This window comes from Lissotriton helveticus, chromosome 9, assembly GCF_964261635.1.
Source record: "Lissotriton helveticus chromosome 9, aLisHel1.1, whole genome shotgun sequence".
Classification (NCBI taxonomy): domain Eukaryota; kingdom Metazoa; phylum Chordata; class Amphibia; order Caudata; family Salamandridae; genus Lissotriton; species Lissotriton helveticus.
The window spans coordinates 935,177,886-935,194,515 of record NC_136070.1 but is presented as its reverse complement, the minus strand read 5'-3'; the positions used below and the strand labels follow the sequence as shown (position 1 = coordinate 935,194,515).

The 16,630-nt window shown below is 46.8% G+C and overlaps 1 protein-coding gene across 1 annotated transcript in view; it reads left to right on the top strand.

Annotated features, from left to right (window-relative positions):
* The first annotated feature begins 7,908 nt into the window (after positions 1-7,908).
* Positions 7,909-16,630, top strand: part of PCBP4 (poly(rC) binding protein 4) — a 175,631-nt gene continuing 166,909 nt past the window's right edge. The window contains exon 1 of the mRNA XM_078661160.1: positions 7,909-8,057. The gene's annotated coding sequence lies outside the window, so the exon portion shown is untranslated. The remainder of the gene's footprint in view (positions 8,058-16,630) is intronic.

Sequence of the window (16,630 nt, the reverse complement as noted above, 5' to 3'; positions counted from 1 at the left end):
CCCCCACATAGTCAGAAGTGTTAGCTTCCTTCATAACAGGTGTAGAATGTACAGAAGTGCTAGCTTCCCTCATATATATACAGGTGCAGTGTGTACCGAAGTGCCAGCTTCCGTTGCATGGACAGGTGTAGAATGTCCACAAGTGCCAGCGTCCCTCACATAGACAGATGTAGAATGTCCACAAGTGCCAGCATCCCTCACATAGACAGGTGTAAAATGTCCACAAGTGCCAGCATCCCTCACACAGACAGGTGTAGAATGTCCAGAAGTACCAGCATCCCTCACATAGACAGGTGAGGAATGTCCACAAGTGCCAGCATCCCTCACACAGACAGGTGTAGAATGTCCAGACGTACCAGCATCCCTCGCATAGACAGGTGAGGAATGTCCACAAGTGCAAGCTTCCCTCACGTAGACAGGTGTATAATGTCCAGAAGTGTTAGCTACCCTCTAATTGGCAGAAGTAGAATGTCCAGAAGTGTCAGCTTCCATCATATAAACAGGTGTAAAATGTCCAGAAGTGCCAGCGTCCCTCATATAGACTGGTGTAGAACGTCCAGAAGGGCCAGCTTCCTTGCATAGATTTGAATGTTCAGCAATGGAAGCTTCCTTCAAAAGACAAGTGTTGAATGTTCAGCAAGAGTGCCAGCATCTCAAATGTAGGCATAGATTGCCCAGTGGCAGGGAAATCTCCTCTCATATACACAGGCACATGATGTCCATTAGCAGGGCAAGCTTTTCTCACTGTAAAATGTACAGAATGTTAATCTGCAAAGCACGTTTGAATGTCCAGCAGTAGTGCAAGCGTCCCACACATAGAAATGTGTTAAATGCCCAAAAGTGCCAAATGCTCCCCACCCCATAGGTAGGTGTAGTTTGTACAGCACCAGTGTCAGCTTCCTGTCAATAGGTGTAGATATTCAGAAGCAGTGCTAGCTCACCCAACATAGATTTTAATGTTCAGCAGTATTGTAGCGCTTTTCCAAATATAGGAAACATGCAAAATATGCAAATATCTTGTGAAAATTCGGATAATTCAGGTTTTTACTGATGCATACTGTCAAAACCGATGAACTAATGATGTTACACTTGGAATGAATTACATAAGTCACTTAAAAGTGTAAATAATGCAATCCACTGAAAGTGTTAGTGGTCGTGTTAATTCTATGAGCTATTGGTTAAGAAATGTTTTATTTGTGCAGTACATCTCCTGAGAGCAATTGATGAGGAAGCAAGCATAATATTTCTCTTACCTTAATAAATGGGTTAGTACTAACGATTTAGAAAATTACATTGTTGTTTCTGATTTGCCAATGCAACCCTAACCATGATCAAACCAAACTGAATTTGCCGAATCTATTAATAGCTGGTGTAATTGGTCTATAAAACCTTCGGGTTCTGTGTTTCGGGAAAGATTTTCTTTCCTTCTCGTTTTGATTGGAGATTTTTTTTGTTTTAGGTTAAAGCCTACAGCGCAGCTGTCTGGTTTGCTAAACACATCTTGGGAATATTCAGAAAACATTCCGCCCATTGCTGACAATTGGGTTTGTGGTTGTAACTCACATTTGTTTATTTTCTATATGCTGGCTTTATTTGTTTAGGCTGTCCAGCTTGGGTTTGTCCCTTCAGTGGAGCATTACCTTTTTACAAGGGCCCCTTATGTCCTTCTACCAGTGTTTGATTTCTGTAAACAGGCCTTTAAATCGTGTTCTTATCTTGTCACATTTGCCGTGCATTCAAAGACAGAGGTTTAATGTCGGGCTCTGTCTTCTGAGGCTGCTTGATGTTTACCTTTCTTTCTCTGACTTCAATGTGAGAGGATTTATGTGACAATCATGCTGGCTACTGGAGTTGTGCTGTAGGGTGGCTGGAGGATGTTATTTTTTTCTAGCACACAGCAAGATGTAAATGCCTGTAAATTAACTGTGCAGGTATTTAAGAATATATCAGAATTAGGAAAGCACAAATGAAGCAAATTCTTTGGTAATTCTGAAGTGTGGTGGAAACAAATATTTGAATACGATCAAAACAAATCCATACACAAGGTTATGATATTTCCACACATTATCGTTTCTGCACTATATAATTTTATTAGCAAAACTACATGTCTGGGGAAATGTAATGGTCATTTCAATTAAAGTTGTGTTGTCTGTAATAACAGTACGTTACTGCACCAAGCATACTCCACTTTATGCCACAACACTCTACTCTGCACCCATCCACACCACTGCAGTCTACACTGAACCACCCCACTCTATGCCACTACACTCTAGATCTCTTTATTCTACACGACTCTACTCTATGCCAATGCACTCTACGCCACGCTACTCTGCATCACTGCATTCTTCGCCAGTGTATTCTACACCACTCTAGTCTGGGCTAATCCATTCTACTCTGCACCATGTGACTGTACGCCCCTTCTCTCTATCACTGCACTCTACGCCAATGCACTCTACTCTGTACCACTCCACTACAGCCCTACATGTCACTCTACTCTAACTACTGCACTCTACACCACTGCATTTTATGCCCAATGCACTCTGTTAGAACCGGGAGTCTCTGGTTGGCAGAGGTAAGTACCTTAGCCCAAGTAGGGACCCCTGGTTCCGGTCAGGGCGACGGAATAACCCTCTGAGATAACCCCTGCTCACCCTCTAGGTAGCATGGCGCGAGCAGTCTAGGCTAAACAGAGGCAATGTGGATAACATTTGCACTTAACACAACAATAATCCCCAATCCACCACAAACTGAGACCACACAGGTAAGTATATTTTATAAAAATATATAGTTTTATCTAGTTTCAGCATGTAAATGAAGCAGTTGCATGATAATCACTTCTTTAGCAAACGTAGCATTTTATCTTAAGGGTTGCATTTAATTCTTAATGGTTGTACTTGTAAATAGGAAGTTCTTATGTGAAAACAAAGATAGTCTCAAGTCTCTCCAATCAGAAGGTAAAAATAATGCCACCGATTTCTAATCACTTAGCTCTAAAAACGAGCAGTCAAAGCAGTGCCAATCCTAAGTTATCCCCAAATCAGCTTTCTGAAGCCACGAAGCCCAGGTGCGGCAAGCACGCCTCACCGGATAGTCCTGGGACTCCTTTGTTGCCGATCTCACTCAGCCTCGCATCCCCGAGGGACTCAGGCGCACCGCACCCAACGGAGCACACTCGCTCCTTGCCCCAGCCGGTCCCCGCAGCCCTCTGCCCGCTCTCGGTTCCTCTGGGAGCGGGGGGGGGGGCGCAAGCTCGGCGTTCCGAGCAGGGACAGACAGGCCAGGGGCAGGGGTACTCACGGCGCTCCCCCGGCGAGGCCCTCAGTCTTCCCCGGTCCCGGCGGTGATTACTCGGCAGCTGCAGCGGTCCCGATGACGGGGACCAATCCTGTCGCGGCGTTTGGTCGAGCCTCCAGCAGCACCCGGGAGTCAGCCAATGGCAGTGCGGCTCCCGGGAGAGGCCTTCAATGACGCTCGGCTCCTCCACCAATGACGATGACGCTGCGCCGCACGGGCCAATCCCGTCGCGGCGTTAGTGAGGGGGCTCGGTCCCCTCGACCAATGGGAGCGCGGCGGCTTCGATCTCCGGCCCCGCAGCTCCTGGACACCGAAGCAAGTTGCAGGGGGTGTTGCTGGCCCCGGGCCGCGATGGTGATTTGGCGGCAAAGGGTTTTCGAGGGCGCTGGTCACGAAGAGACCCCCCTCTCGACCTCCCCACCACTTTGGAGCGGATTCCACGAGGGGAGGCGCCACAAGCCTCTGACCCTCGCTGGAAATGTGCCGATGAGCACACCGATCCTTTCCTCACGCTCCTCAGTCAAGCACCACACGTTCCAGGGCACAACAGCACGATTTGGCAGCTGTTTTCTGGCAAAGCTTTAGGAACCTGTAACCCTGGGTTCCCAACAGGAGGCCAGCTCTTCTCAGGCCCTTGGAGATTCAGTTGTAGACACAGCACACAGCGGAGTCTTGGCAGTTTCAAGTAGGCAGGGTCACAGCACACAGCAAAGTCCCTTTCTCCTCCTTAGCTTCCAGTTGGACAGTAGAACAGGTCAGCCCTTAGAGCACACAGCGAGGCAGTCTTCCTTTAGTTCTCTAGCTGTCCTCCTTCCAGCCGAGGTTCCTTCTTGGTTGCAGAATTTCAGAATCTCCCTTCTGTAGTCAGGGGTCCTTTCCTTATACCCCTCAATGTCTTTGAAGTCTTTGTGCATGGAGGCCCTTGGTCCAGTCTAAACCAGTTCTGGGGGTTGCGGAGCACTGAGGTGTCTCTGGTTTATTTCTTCCTGTCAGCTTCAGGGCCAGAGGTGTCAGTTGACCATCAGGAGGGGGCTAGCAGTGGGAGGCAGACCAGCACAGCCCAGCACTTATCAGGCATTCCTTCCTCCCACCTCCCAGGCAGGCAGATGTGCCCTTTCATCCCCGGGATGGCTCTGACCCTCTCCTCTGGGGCTCTGCAGCCCCCCCTGTCACATCCAGACCAGGCAAGCATTCCACAAACCCAGGCACACAGAAAGGTTTAGACAAGAGAACAACCACTTTCTAAAAGTGCTATTCTCCAACACAGGATTTAAAAACACCCTTCACTAAAAGATGTCATTAAATTCTGAGTTCAGGGATATCTTTCACTTATGTCCCATCTTGTTCCTATGGGAAGATAGGCTGGTTTCACATGGGCCCAGCCTCCTCCATGTTACTCTATGGAGCAAGATAGCCTTTCAGCAGTGAGCACATAACATGGCTGCAGCCCACTACCAGAGCATACTACCTGCACTAGTACATGCTCTACCTTATCCATACACTGCACCCTGCCCAGGGGGGTACCTCGAGCCTTCCATAGGGGTGACTGATGTGCACAGACAGAGAAGGGTTAGGCCTAGCCAGTGGGGACACTGGCCAGGCTGACATGGCAGTCACTGACTGCACACAGGCTCTGCGCTGGCAGGCCTGAGTCACCATTTTAAAGCTACTCACGTGGGTGGCGCAATCTGCGCTGCAGGCCCACTAGTAGCATTTGTCATCACCAGCCCTGGCACACACAGTGCACTTTACTAGGGACTTCGTGGTGATACAAATATGCCAATCAGGTATATTCCATCAATATCACAATTTACAGAGGGAGCACTTACACTCTGACACTGATCAGCAGTGGCAGAGTGTCCAAAGCATCTTAATCAGCAAAAACGAAATCCAGCACAGCATCACAACACATGAGTCAGAGGCAAAAAGATGGGGGAAGAACCACGCCAAAAGGTGTCAGGTCTAACACACTCTACATCACTTTACACAAAACCAGCACTCTATGCTAATCTAAACTGCACCACTGCACTCTATTCTACTCTGCACCACATTACTCTAGGCCACTGCTCTCTACACCACTGTACTGTGCACCACTGCACTCTACACCACTCTGCGCCAATGCATTCTACGCCTCTCTACTGTACACCACTGTATTCTACTCCGCTCTATAGCATTGCACTCTGACACTCTTCTCCACTCTGTCATTCCACTCTACTGCACTATTCCACACTATGCCACTCCACTCTATGACAGCCTACTCCGCTTTATGCCACTCTACAAAACTCCCTATAAGCAACACCACATTACATTACTCCACTCTAAGCCACTCCACCCAGCTTAATGCCTCTCCGCCCTATGACACTCTGTGCCACTCCACGACATTATACTCCACTCTAAGCACTTTCACTCTAAGACACTACTCCCTCCACGACACTCCATGCCGTGCAACAGCACTCTACGACATTCTATGCCATGCTACTCTATGACATAACACTCTACGCCCTTCCGCTCACAAGACTCTACTCCCTCCATGACACAGCACCCTACGCCACTTATGACACCCCACTCTACGCCATGCCACTCTACAAGATTCTATGCCACTCTTTGACACCACTCTCCATTACACCATTAACTTTTAGCCATGCTAAACAGCAGCTGGGTGTATAGCATGGCTAAAACATATTGGCAAAGCCAATAGCTCTTGCAAAAGGAAGACCTGTTATCTTTGCCAATGCTTGTTACTTTGATGGCGATTCTTTACCATTTTCCTTGCAGGTGACTTCCCTCTATAATTGAATTGTGTCAGTACTCTTTATGAGTACGACACTTCGAATTTGTATGCTTTATGACTGCATTTATCTGTACCTCTGTATCAGGCCTTTATGGCATTTCATTGTATTTTTTCTCTGTTCTGCAATTTAATTATTCTGTATTGAATTTACTTTTTGTATTGTTTTTTTATCTAGAACTCGTTTATTTATGCTTCCAATGTTTTTTCTGTTTAACACTACTGAATTTGATTTAACTGACGAGGAGAGAAGTCTGAAACAGCCAGAGTAAATGAAGACACTGGAACCACATTAAGGGCCCGATTACGATTGGGGTGAATCCGCATCCTCCGGGCCGGCTGAAGCCACCGCCGGCCCGGAAGATGCAGATTCACCGCTGCGTTGTGAGAAATGACCCCCCGCCAGATTAGGATGGCAGGGGGGTCATCTGCGGACGTGGAGACCGTACGCCTCTTTTCCGCCGCGAGACCGCGGCGGAAAAGCTCTAATATGGTGGCGGTGTCTATCAGACACCGCCAGCCATATTAGGATTTGCATTGTGATATGCCTTTCTGCGGCGGCAATGCCGCCACGAAAAGGCATTCGGTCTTTTCTTTGGGGGCCCCCTGGGTGACGGGGGGTGGGGGTGCACATGGGGGGTTTGCATGCACGAAGCGGCAGGCACCACGCGGTGCCTGCCGCTTTGTGCATGCAAATGCACTGCTTGCATTTTTAACATTGCGGCGGGTGCTGCTTCAAGCAGCACCCGCCGCAATGTTAAACATACAGGATGTGACCGCTGCCCCTGCGGACGGTTCCTCCACCTCTGGGGTGGCGGACGGATGCAGGTCCGTCTGCCATCCTAATAGGGCCCTTATTTCGTAAAATATCGGGATGATTAAGCATTGGGGTTCAGATGTTTATTGGGGTATGGCTCCCACAAGAGCAAGCTTCCCTCAAAAGACAAGTGTGGAATGTCTATTTGCAGTGCCAGCATCCCTACAGGTGCAGACTGCCCAGCGACATTGAAATCTCGCCTCAAACACACAGGTACAGAATGTCCTTCTGGGGGCAAGCTTCCTTCACACCGATACCTTAGGTTAGAACGTCCAGCAGCAGTGCAAGCTTTCCTCGCATAGACATGTGTGGAATGCCCCGTGGTGCCTCCCCATCCACCCCTGATAGATACCTGGGAATAGTTTGTCCAGCACCAGTGTCAACTTCCCGCCCACAGATTTGATTATTCAACAGCAGGGGCAGCTACCTTTACGCACATTTGTATATTCAGCAGTGTAGCAAGCTTCACTCAGAAAACAAGTGTTGAATGTCCAGGCGCCAGCTTCCCACACATAGGCGTAGACTGTTCATCAGCAGTGAAACTTCTCCTCACATACTCGGGCATAGAATGCCAATCATCAGTGCAAGATTCCCTCGAATAGACAGGTGCAGAATGTCCAGCTGCTGTGCAAGCTTCTCTCCCAGAGGTAGGTGTAAAGTGTTCTGTTCAGCAGAAACAGTGCTAAATTTCCACACACGGGATGGTGGGCCAAGCACACTAGCATTCGTGTATTTCCTCAACTGGAGACAGGCTCATCAGAGGCATGTCCACAGTCCTGACCCCTTGTCGGTGTTGCTGCACCTGCGAGGGGTCCATGGCTGGACAGGCTGCCCTGGAAGATCCCAGGCTAAGGGTGCCCGGGTGTAGCCGAGGAGAGGGAGGGACAATGTGCCCCTGTCCTTGGCAGATGGCCTTACCCAGGGTGCACCAGAGAGAGCCTCTTATATGTTCTCTGTAATCAGAGCCGGCGGGAGGGGCGAGCTGGAGGGGGTCTCCCTCAGCCTCCCCTCTCTGGCATTTCATTGTTCTCGGCTGATGTCACAAACACACACACACTTGTTCTCCCTCAGTGACAGCGTGCATTCAGGACGCGGCGCTCACTGCGAGGGACGGAGGGGAGCTGTGTGCGCGCGCCGGGTGCAGGGTTCGGCGTGGAGGTAAGATGGGAGCCGGGCGCTGGGGGAGAGGGCTGCGCGCGCGCTGTCAAGGAGGGCGGCAGACCCGGGACAGGCTCGCGCTGCTGCGAGGTTTGTGAGGGAGTTGGTGTCCGGCGCCCTTTCTCACACTTCCAGAGGGACGGCGAGTATCCCGTGTGATTTGTTGCGTGAGGGGTGTCCCGCGCGTGGAGGGTGCGCCCCGGACGTGGAAGACGCGTCCCCGGCGTGGAGGGAGTGTCCCCCGGCGTAGACTGTCCCCCGGGGAACATGGGAAGTTTCAGCGCGCGCGTTGACCCTGTGTGGTGGTGCGTGCCCTGGCTTCGGCGGTGTTGTCATTTGACTGAAGAGTCGCGGGTGTCTCGGAGAGCCTCGCAGGGTCCTCTCCTCCCACTCATTCAGTTTCCGCCTCGCTTGCCCAGTCTCTTCCTCACTCTGAGTCACCGGCTCTAGCCCCCCCCCCCCCTTTATATGTCCCATTTATTTATATAACAAGCAGCTCCTCTGAAGTTCACTGTGGTGCATTCTCCATCGTTCGTGTGTCCTCCTTTCAAAATATTTGTTAAGCGCTTTCGCGCTCTCTCTGCTTTGCATCATCTCGCATCTTAGTTCTTACCTTTCATCACTGATTTCTTCATAGCTAATTACACTGCACCTGCACCCTTTCCACATTACTGTCGACTCATTCCCCTCTTCAGAGGCATTTCTCTTTCTGATTCTCTTCATCCTCACTCGTCCCTTTCTTCTTTCCTTCCTCTTGTGCGTTCTTCCTTCATTGCTTCCTTCCTTTCTCTCTCATTTCGTCCGACCCGCCTTCCTACCTTTATTCCTCTCTTCCTCCTCTCCTCACTCACTCACTGGGCTGCCTGCCTTCCTTGCATTTGTTGTTGTTTCCATGTTTTCGTCCCCTTTCTGGCTCTTTATCACTTGGTGCCAAAGCCCAAATCAATTATTCGAGAGTGCAGCTCGCAGCAGGCGCGGATGCACGCGCTGCTGGTAATTGTCGGAGTCTCAGGGGGCATGCCTGCTGCCCAAGGCCAGGGAGCGTGAGTGCTCTACAGCGTAAGAGAGAATCCTCCCCTCCAGGGGCCGAGGCTTTAATGTATGGCCGACGGGTGGCCTTGCTGCCGTGAGCTGATGATGATAGCCACCTGTTTACAATGTCTGGAGGATAGCCCCGGTGCCCATGGCCTGGGAACGTAAGTTGTCTGCAATCGTAGCTATGGTCCTTGTGTGAATGAGCTGGGAGTGTAAGATGTGTACAGTCTGAAGGTTAGCCCTGGAGCCCATCACCTGGAAGTGTAAGATGTGTGAACCTTAGGGATAGACCTGGTGTCTGATACCTGAGACTGTAAGATGTGTGAACCTTAGGGATAGCTCTGGTGGCTGATACCTGAGACTGTAAGATGTGTGAACCTTAGAGATAGCTCTGGTGTCTGATACCTGAGAATGTAAGATTTGTGAACCTTAGGGATAGCTCTGGTGGCTGATACCTGAGACTGTAAGATGTGTGAACCTTAGGGATAGACCTGGTGTCTGATACCTGAGACTGTAAGATGTGTGAACCTTAGGGATAGCTCTGGTGGCTGATACCTGAGACTGTAAGATGTGTGAACCTTAGAGATAGCTCTGGTGTCTGATACCTGAGAATGTAAGATTTGTGAACCTTAGGGATAGCACTGGTGTCTGATACCTGAGACTGTAAGATGTGTGAACCTTAGGGATAGCTCTGGTGGCTGATACCTGAGACTGTAAGATGTGTGAACCTTAGAGATAGCTCTGGTGTCTGATACCTGAGAATGTAAGATTTGTGAACCTTAGGGATAGCTCTGGTGGCTGATACCTGAGACTGTAAGATGTGTGAACCTTAGAGATAGCTCTGGTGTCTGATACCTGAGAATGTAAGATTTGTGAACCTTAGGGATAGCACTGGTGTCTGATACTTGAGACTGTAAGATGTGTGAACCTTAGGGATAGCCCTGGTGTCTGATACCTTCGGTGTCTTAGCCTGATTCGGAAGGTTTTCCATTTCCTTCCGGTAACAACACGCAAAACTCTGATCCACGCCCTAGTACATAGTTGATTGGATTTCAGTAATGCTTTGCTGATTTCTGCTAAGGAATCTGCTGTGCAAAGTCTTCAGGTAGTGCAGAACACAGCTGCTCGTCTGGTAACCTGTGCACCTTATCGTGCCCCATCACTTCCCTTATTACACAAGCTTCACTGGTTGCCCATCCATAAAAGAATTCAGTTTAAAATCTGCTGCATAGTGTTCAAAGGCCTAAACAAGATGGGCCTTGCCTATCTAGCTGATAAATTAGTTAAATATACACCATCACGCTCTCTTCGTTCTGAAGGGAAAGCCCTTCTTGTTATCCCCTGTATCAAGCAGGCCAGACTGGGAGGAAAGTAGTTTTCCTATCTGGCTCCCAAGTTGTGGAATCAACTGCCTCTGGATATCCGCCTTACCACTAACTATCTGGGCTTCAGAAAAAACTTAAAACCCTGCTATTTTAATTCTGTACCTCATACCCCTACATGTCCTTAGTGCTGAGATACCCCATTTGGGGTGATTCAGGCGCTTTATAAATGATATAAATAAATACAAATAAAAATACCTGAGACTGTAAGATGTGTGAACCTTAGGGATAGCCCTGGTGTCTGATACCTGAGAATGTAAGATGTGTGAACCTTAGGGATATCCCTGGTGCCCATGACCTGGGAATGTAAGAGGTGTACAGTTTGAAGGCTGGTCCTGGAGCCCATGGACTGAGACTATTCCTACTCACCAGGGCTTAGGGATGTAAGATGCATGCTATCTGAAGGATAACTCTGGTGTTCACTGCCTAGGATTGTGAGATGTGTTCAACATGAAGGATAGCTTTGTTGACCATTCCCTGTGTAATATGTGTACAGCCTGAAGATTACTCTGCTGTCCAAAGGGTAGTATTAAACTGCGTTGAGCTATCGGGGTGTAAAGCTTTTAAAATCTCAGTGCGTAGCACTATGACAGATTTGTATATTGTGCGTAGCACTATGACAGATTTGGATATGCCATGCCGTCACCTGTGTTGAAGCCAGGGCCGGACTGGGAAACAAAACCGGCCCTGGCAAAGTGCTTGGTCGACCCCCTTCCTCCCCCCGCGGGGGGTTGGGGTTGCTGCCGAGCTCTTTGCCGCGGCCGGTTTTTGACGATTTTGTTACAGGGACGATTTTGCAGCTATTCTGCAAATACGGCCCTGTAACAAAAACGGCCTCAAGGGGCCCAAAACTGGCCCCAACCCGTGCAGCGCACCGGGGGATTGCCCGGTGCCCGCTACTGCCAGTCCGGCCCTGGTTGAAGCCTAAAACACTATTTGATGTTTGGATATGACATGTGGTCGCCTCTGTTAGAGGCTATGGTACTAGCATATGATGTGTGGATATCTGTGTTACAGTCTGTAGCACAAAATTTGAATATCACGTGGCATCTCCTGTTTTACATTCTACAACATCATGATATATGTGGATATGACGTGGCCTTGTATTTTTGCTTCTATGTCGTTATGAGCTATTTGAATATAACCAAGGCCACTAGAATTATTTGACAGAGTGGCAAATTATGCGGAAGGGTTGAGTAAATTATGCAACAAGAAAAGGAAAATTATGCGGCGTAATGCGCCACATTTTGTAATAGTATTACTTCAGTATTTCGTCCTTTTTGACCTTGTTAACACTAGCTGGGCATTGGTTGCACCCCATTAGTGCAAGTTTAATACCCAAATGTAGCAATACACTACAGAAAGGTGGCCAGTCCAACTTTGCAAAGGACTTTCCACTGCGCTGCAACACGTGTCACTGTATTTTTAGTAGCTTTTGAACTGTCTGAGCTAGAAACTATTTTGTTTGTTAAAATCAACAGATTATGTGGAAGATGATGGAGTATGTGCTAAATGCAGCAAATCTATAATTATGCAAAAATCTCAGAGGCTGCACATTTGTGCAGGATTACAGTGGTCCTGAATATAACATCCAATCTCCCAGCAGATCAGTGTAGCATTGAGATATTTGCAGGTACCGCACGTTTTTCAGATAATTATAGATTTGACACATTTTCCACATAATCCATCATCTGCTGCATAATCTGCAGATTGTAACAAAGAAAAGACATTGTTTCTATCTCAAATGGTTTAAAAGGTACTAAAAATGCACTGACACGTGTTGCCACGCAGTCTTTTGCAAAGGTTGACTGGTCACCTTACTGTTGCTTATTGCTATTTTGGGGTGTTAAACTGGTGCAACCAATACCCATACATTGCAAAAATGACAAAATAATGTAGTAAGACTATCACAAATTGTGCCACATTAGGCTGCATAATTTTCGTTTTCTTGCCATATAATTTACTGAACCCTGCCGCATAATTTAACCCTCCCCTGCCGCATGATTCCAGGTGCCTTGGATATTTGATAGGGTATGCAATATCCTATAAAAGTTCATAACCTCATGAGATATTGCGTTCTGACACATGATTTCCAATCGTAGAGTCTGTAGTACTATGAGATATTTTTAGATGATATGGTCTTCTACCTTAGAGTTTATTATGAGATGCTTTGAAATGTCATGTGGCCTCCTAGAGTGTATATGATATGTGGTATCTTATCATAGCAATATTGCACTATTAGCTATTTGGATATGACTTGTGGTTTTGAGAGAGTATACAGTGTTGTATACAGTAAAATGAGATTGTAGTCTATATATGAATTAGTGTGAGATTGAAAAATAAATGGTACTCCGTGATTATAATCTTCAATGGCTCTCACACCATGTAATTATATCTTCCCAAACTGTTGGTGATAAGATGGTCCCATAGCTTGGCATAAGTGCCCTGTCATTATTCCATATAAAATGTTATAAATGCTTAGGATACGTGCTTGGATTGTTTGCAATATATATATAAATATTATTTTATGAAGAACCAAATGTGATGTGGTGTTGTAAAGTGACACAACAACTATTGACACAAGATGCTTGAAGGCTAGGAAGCATGTTCTAAAGTTTGCATAAATAAAGCTCTTTACGCATACTAGAATGAAAACGTTTACGAAACGTTGCCCTCCAAAGTGCTCTGCTTTCATGTCATTTATAGTGCTTATAAATCTTTTTGGTGAATTGGCAATGAAACTTGTGATATGAATGTGATAACACATGTGGTGAAGTGTTTGGATACAAGATTCTCTTACATTGTTGGTGTACATGGAATGGTGAAATAATACAAATGTGAAACAGGGAAGCCTGTAATAACTGTATAAAACATTTCTCACATTTTCTTATTGTGATTTATTTGTGTGACAACACTACACAACTGTATAAAATAAATCACAGTACTCTACTGTAATTAATGATTACAGTTACATTGTTACCCATAATACTTTCGCCTCAAACTAGTAGATAGCTGGGAAGAGAGGTCCCAAGCAACTGCTGATTAACAATGCCTGGGATAAAATCATTTTCTTCTTCTTAACTATATTACCTGAATAATCACAATAATTAACTAATGCTGAGATACACGTTAGTATATGTATTGCCTTGCTCGAGCTCGTTCATAGAAAGACTCTTTTATGTTTTTATATTATGACATATTCTGAACTACAGCCCCTTTGGAGAACACGGTATTAAACTGTTATGTATTTATGGCAATCAAATTAAAGCTGTACATTGATGTTTTTCATAGTACAGATCCGCCACATTGGTTCAGCCGCAGCATCTTTTTTTAAAAGAATGAACAAAACACCACAGATTTAAATGAGGTCTGAGGAGAAGAGTGATGGTGTGGCCATGTATTATAAGGAATAAAATACATACTGTCCTACATCATAAGCATATCACAAATCACCTTGAAGTTTAGTGACTTTATAAAGAGACTCTGCCCTTAGGCCTCATTCCTCTGTGTGGTAAATCTGTGACTTGCAATATATTTGGTATGTATGTTAGAGTGTACTTCGTCCCATATACAATGATAGGACGCCGATTAGAGAATAGACAAACAGCTGACAGTTCAACCTCGTTTAGTGCAGATGGTTAATAGGAGGGTGGGGTTTGTTTGCATTTAGACGAAGTGGAAAATGAGCGTCCAAGAGCAGCACTGATTAAGAGCTGAGGAGTTAAGCAGCTCAGTGCAATGCAATCCACCAGCTGTGCAGAGGGTCTGGGAGCTAAGAGTCTCTAATCAGCTTAGCAGAGATAGCCACACCCCCATCCTCTGTGGTACAGTACCGGCAATGTGGGCACCCCAGTGCTTAATTTATCAAATAAATTAAGTGCCAGGGCCCTCGTCAGGTTGCGACTGTAGCTTGCACCACCTGTTGTCTGTGCCAGAGATGCCAATGACACCACCAACATACTACCAATCAGCACACTTAAAAGTGAGACAATTCCAGGCCCCCAGAGCTATAAAATCGGCCTGGGTGGTAGGTATTAGTTTTTTTTATTGTGTTGAATTAATAAACCGCTGATGTCCATAACTCTAAATTCGACTGACAATGCCACCATGTGCAGACTGTCATTAATGCAGGCGCTGACAATTAAGTGCTGGTGCCAAGCACCGGAAACCACCGGCTCAAACTAAGCACTGGGGCAGCCCCTGATAACGCGTGTCTCCTGGTGCACTTGAATGCCACTCCCTGCACCTGAATGCCACTTAGCGACAAATATGTGCCAAGTTCCGTTTGGGTACCACTCGACGGAGCTGTGTTCCACCCAGTACAGTTCTTAAGTTAGTGCAAGTGCCAGACGGTGGAACTGTGCGTCACTTCCTGGGGTTGTTTGCCCGTAGCCTAGGTGCAGTAGGGCGTCACTCGGTACTGTTGGGGTGAGACTGAGCGCGGTTGCACGCGCTCCACGGTGCATTTGCCCGTGTCTGTCTTCAGTACAAAGCATTGCTGGGCACGAGCCGAGTGTCTGCGCAGCTCTTTGAAGTCCAGGCCTCAGTCCGTGATGCTTCAGCTGCAGTTTGAAAGCCACGCTAATCTAATGCCATGTCTATAAGCAGCTCTGTGCCGCCCCTGCCCGCGGAGGGGACCAGCAGCTGGCGCCTGTGCCCTGGCTCTGTGAGGCACCGCCTTATGTGTGGGTGTGTGTGTGTGGGGAGGGGGGGGGGGGCTTTCAGAAGGGCTCGTTGTTAGACAGCCTTTCTCTGATGGATCATGTTTGGAGCACAGAGGCAGAAAAAAATTAATCTCTTTACTTCTTTTCTGACTAATTTTGGTTTGAGAATTCCCATCCTTCTGATGTCTGACTAACTTCCATACGTCGAAAGATGCTTTGTTTTTTGTAGCCCAGAAAAATAAAGAAACAAATAAATAAATAAGGATGGAGTAAGAATCTGTGGGAAGGTCGCTGTGTGTGCAGGGGCAAGAGTGCGCGAGGGTCACCGATGTGTGTGAGGGAAAGGAAGTGTTGGCGAAGCAGGGATGTGTAGAAGGGCTTATGTGAGAGGCAGGGATGTGTGTGTGGGACTCGGGGACCTGATGATGGTTACGGGTATGGGTGTGGGAAAATAATTGTGTGAGAAAAAAAAGGTTATGTGTGAGAGTCTGGAATCTTCCTGATGGGTGAGGGTGTTTTTTAGGCAAAGAAGCTGGGATGTAAGTGAGAGTCGAGGATGTGTAATGGGTAGCGGTGCATGTGAGGTAAAGGGCCTGTGAGAGAATCATAGATGGGTATGGGAGGCAGGGATGTGCATGATGAGTGAGGGAAATGGCTTCCTAGTGTCTTTCTACCATGTAAGGTGGTTTTGCTGCTAGCGAACATTAATTGTATGTGGTACTATGCAGAATCGGATGTAAAAAAGTATATTAGGTGTAGCAGAAGTCGCAGCACCACCCCCTCGCCCACACACTTCAGCCATCTGGTGGCGCCTCAGGAATTGGCATCAGATGACCCACAGGCCAGACAAATGATGACATCCCAGGAAATGGTGTCTTGTGACCTAGGCCCCAGACGCTAATATTGAAAACCATTTTGGAAGTCGTGGAAAACTATTCAGCCTACAGTTGTAATGCGTTACTGTGATTTTTTTTTTTTACTGAGTCAGGGAGCCATTTAGTGATACATGCAATATTTAGACTTAGAATTTTCCTCCTAATATTTGGAGGAATCTGTAAACGTTGTGTCGTTTAAAGAAATTACATTTTACCTCTTCAAACTTTCACGCCCCTGGTTTAGTTCCCTCAATGTATACCTTAATGTGAGAAAATTGGTAAGACTGTTTTTTAAAACATTTCTTTTATACGCAACAGTAGATAAGAGGACAGATGCCGTTTGAGACAGCAGTGACTCGGCAATGGTCCAGCTTTTGTCTATTCATTTGTTCAGGTCTGCAATAATTGAAGGTGGCTAAAGAAAAGGAACACATCTGAAAATGTTCCTTAGTAGTTTTTGTAAACGTTATAAATCATTAGTCCGCTTAAAAGTCAGGGAATACAAATCACTAGCTGCAAGACACAGTAGTTCAAATAGAGACATTTCATATAGCGTTCACACTACAGCACTTTTTGTAATACATGAAACTCTATTTAAACACATGCAGTGATATTGT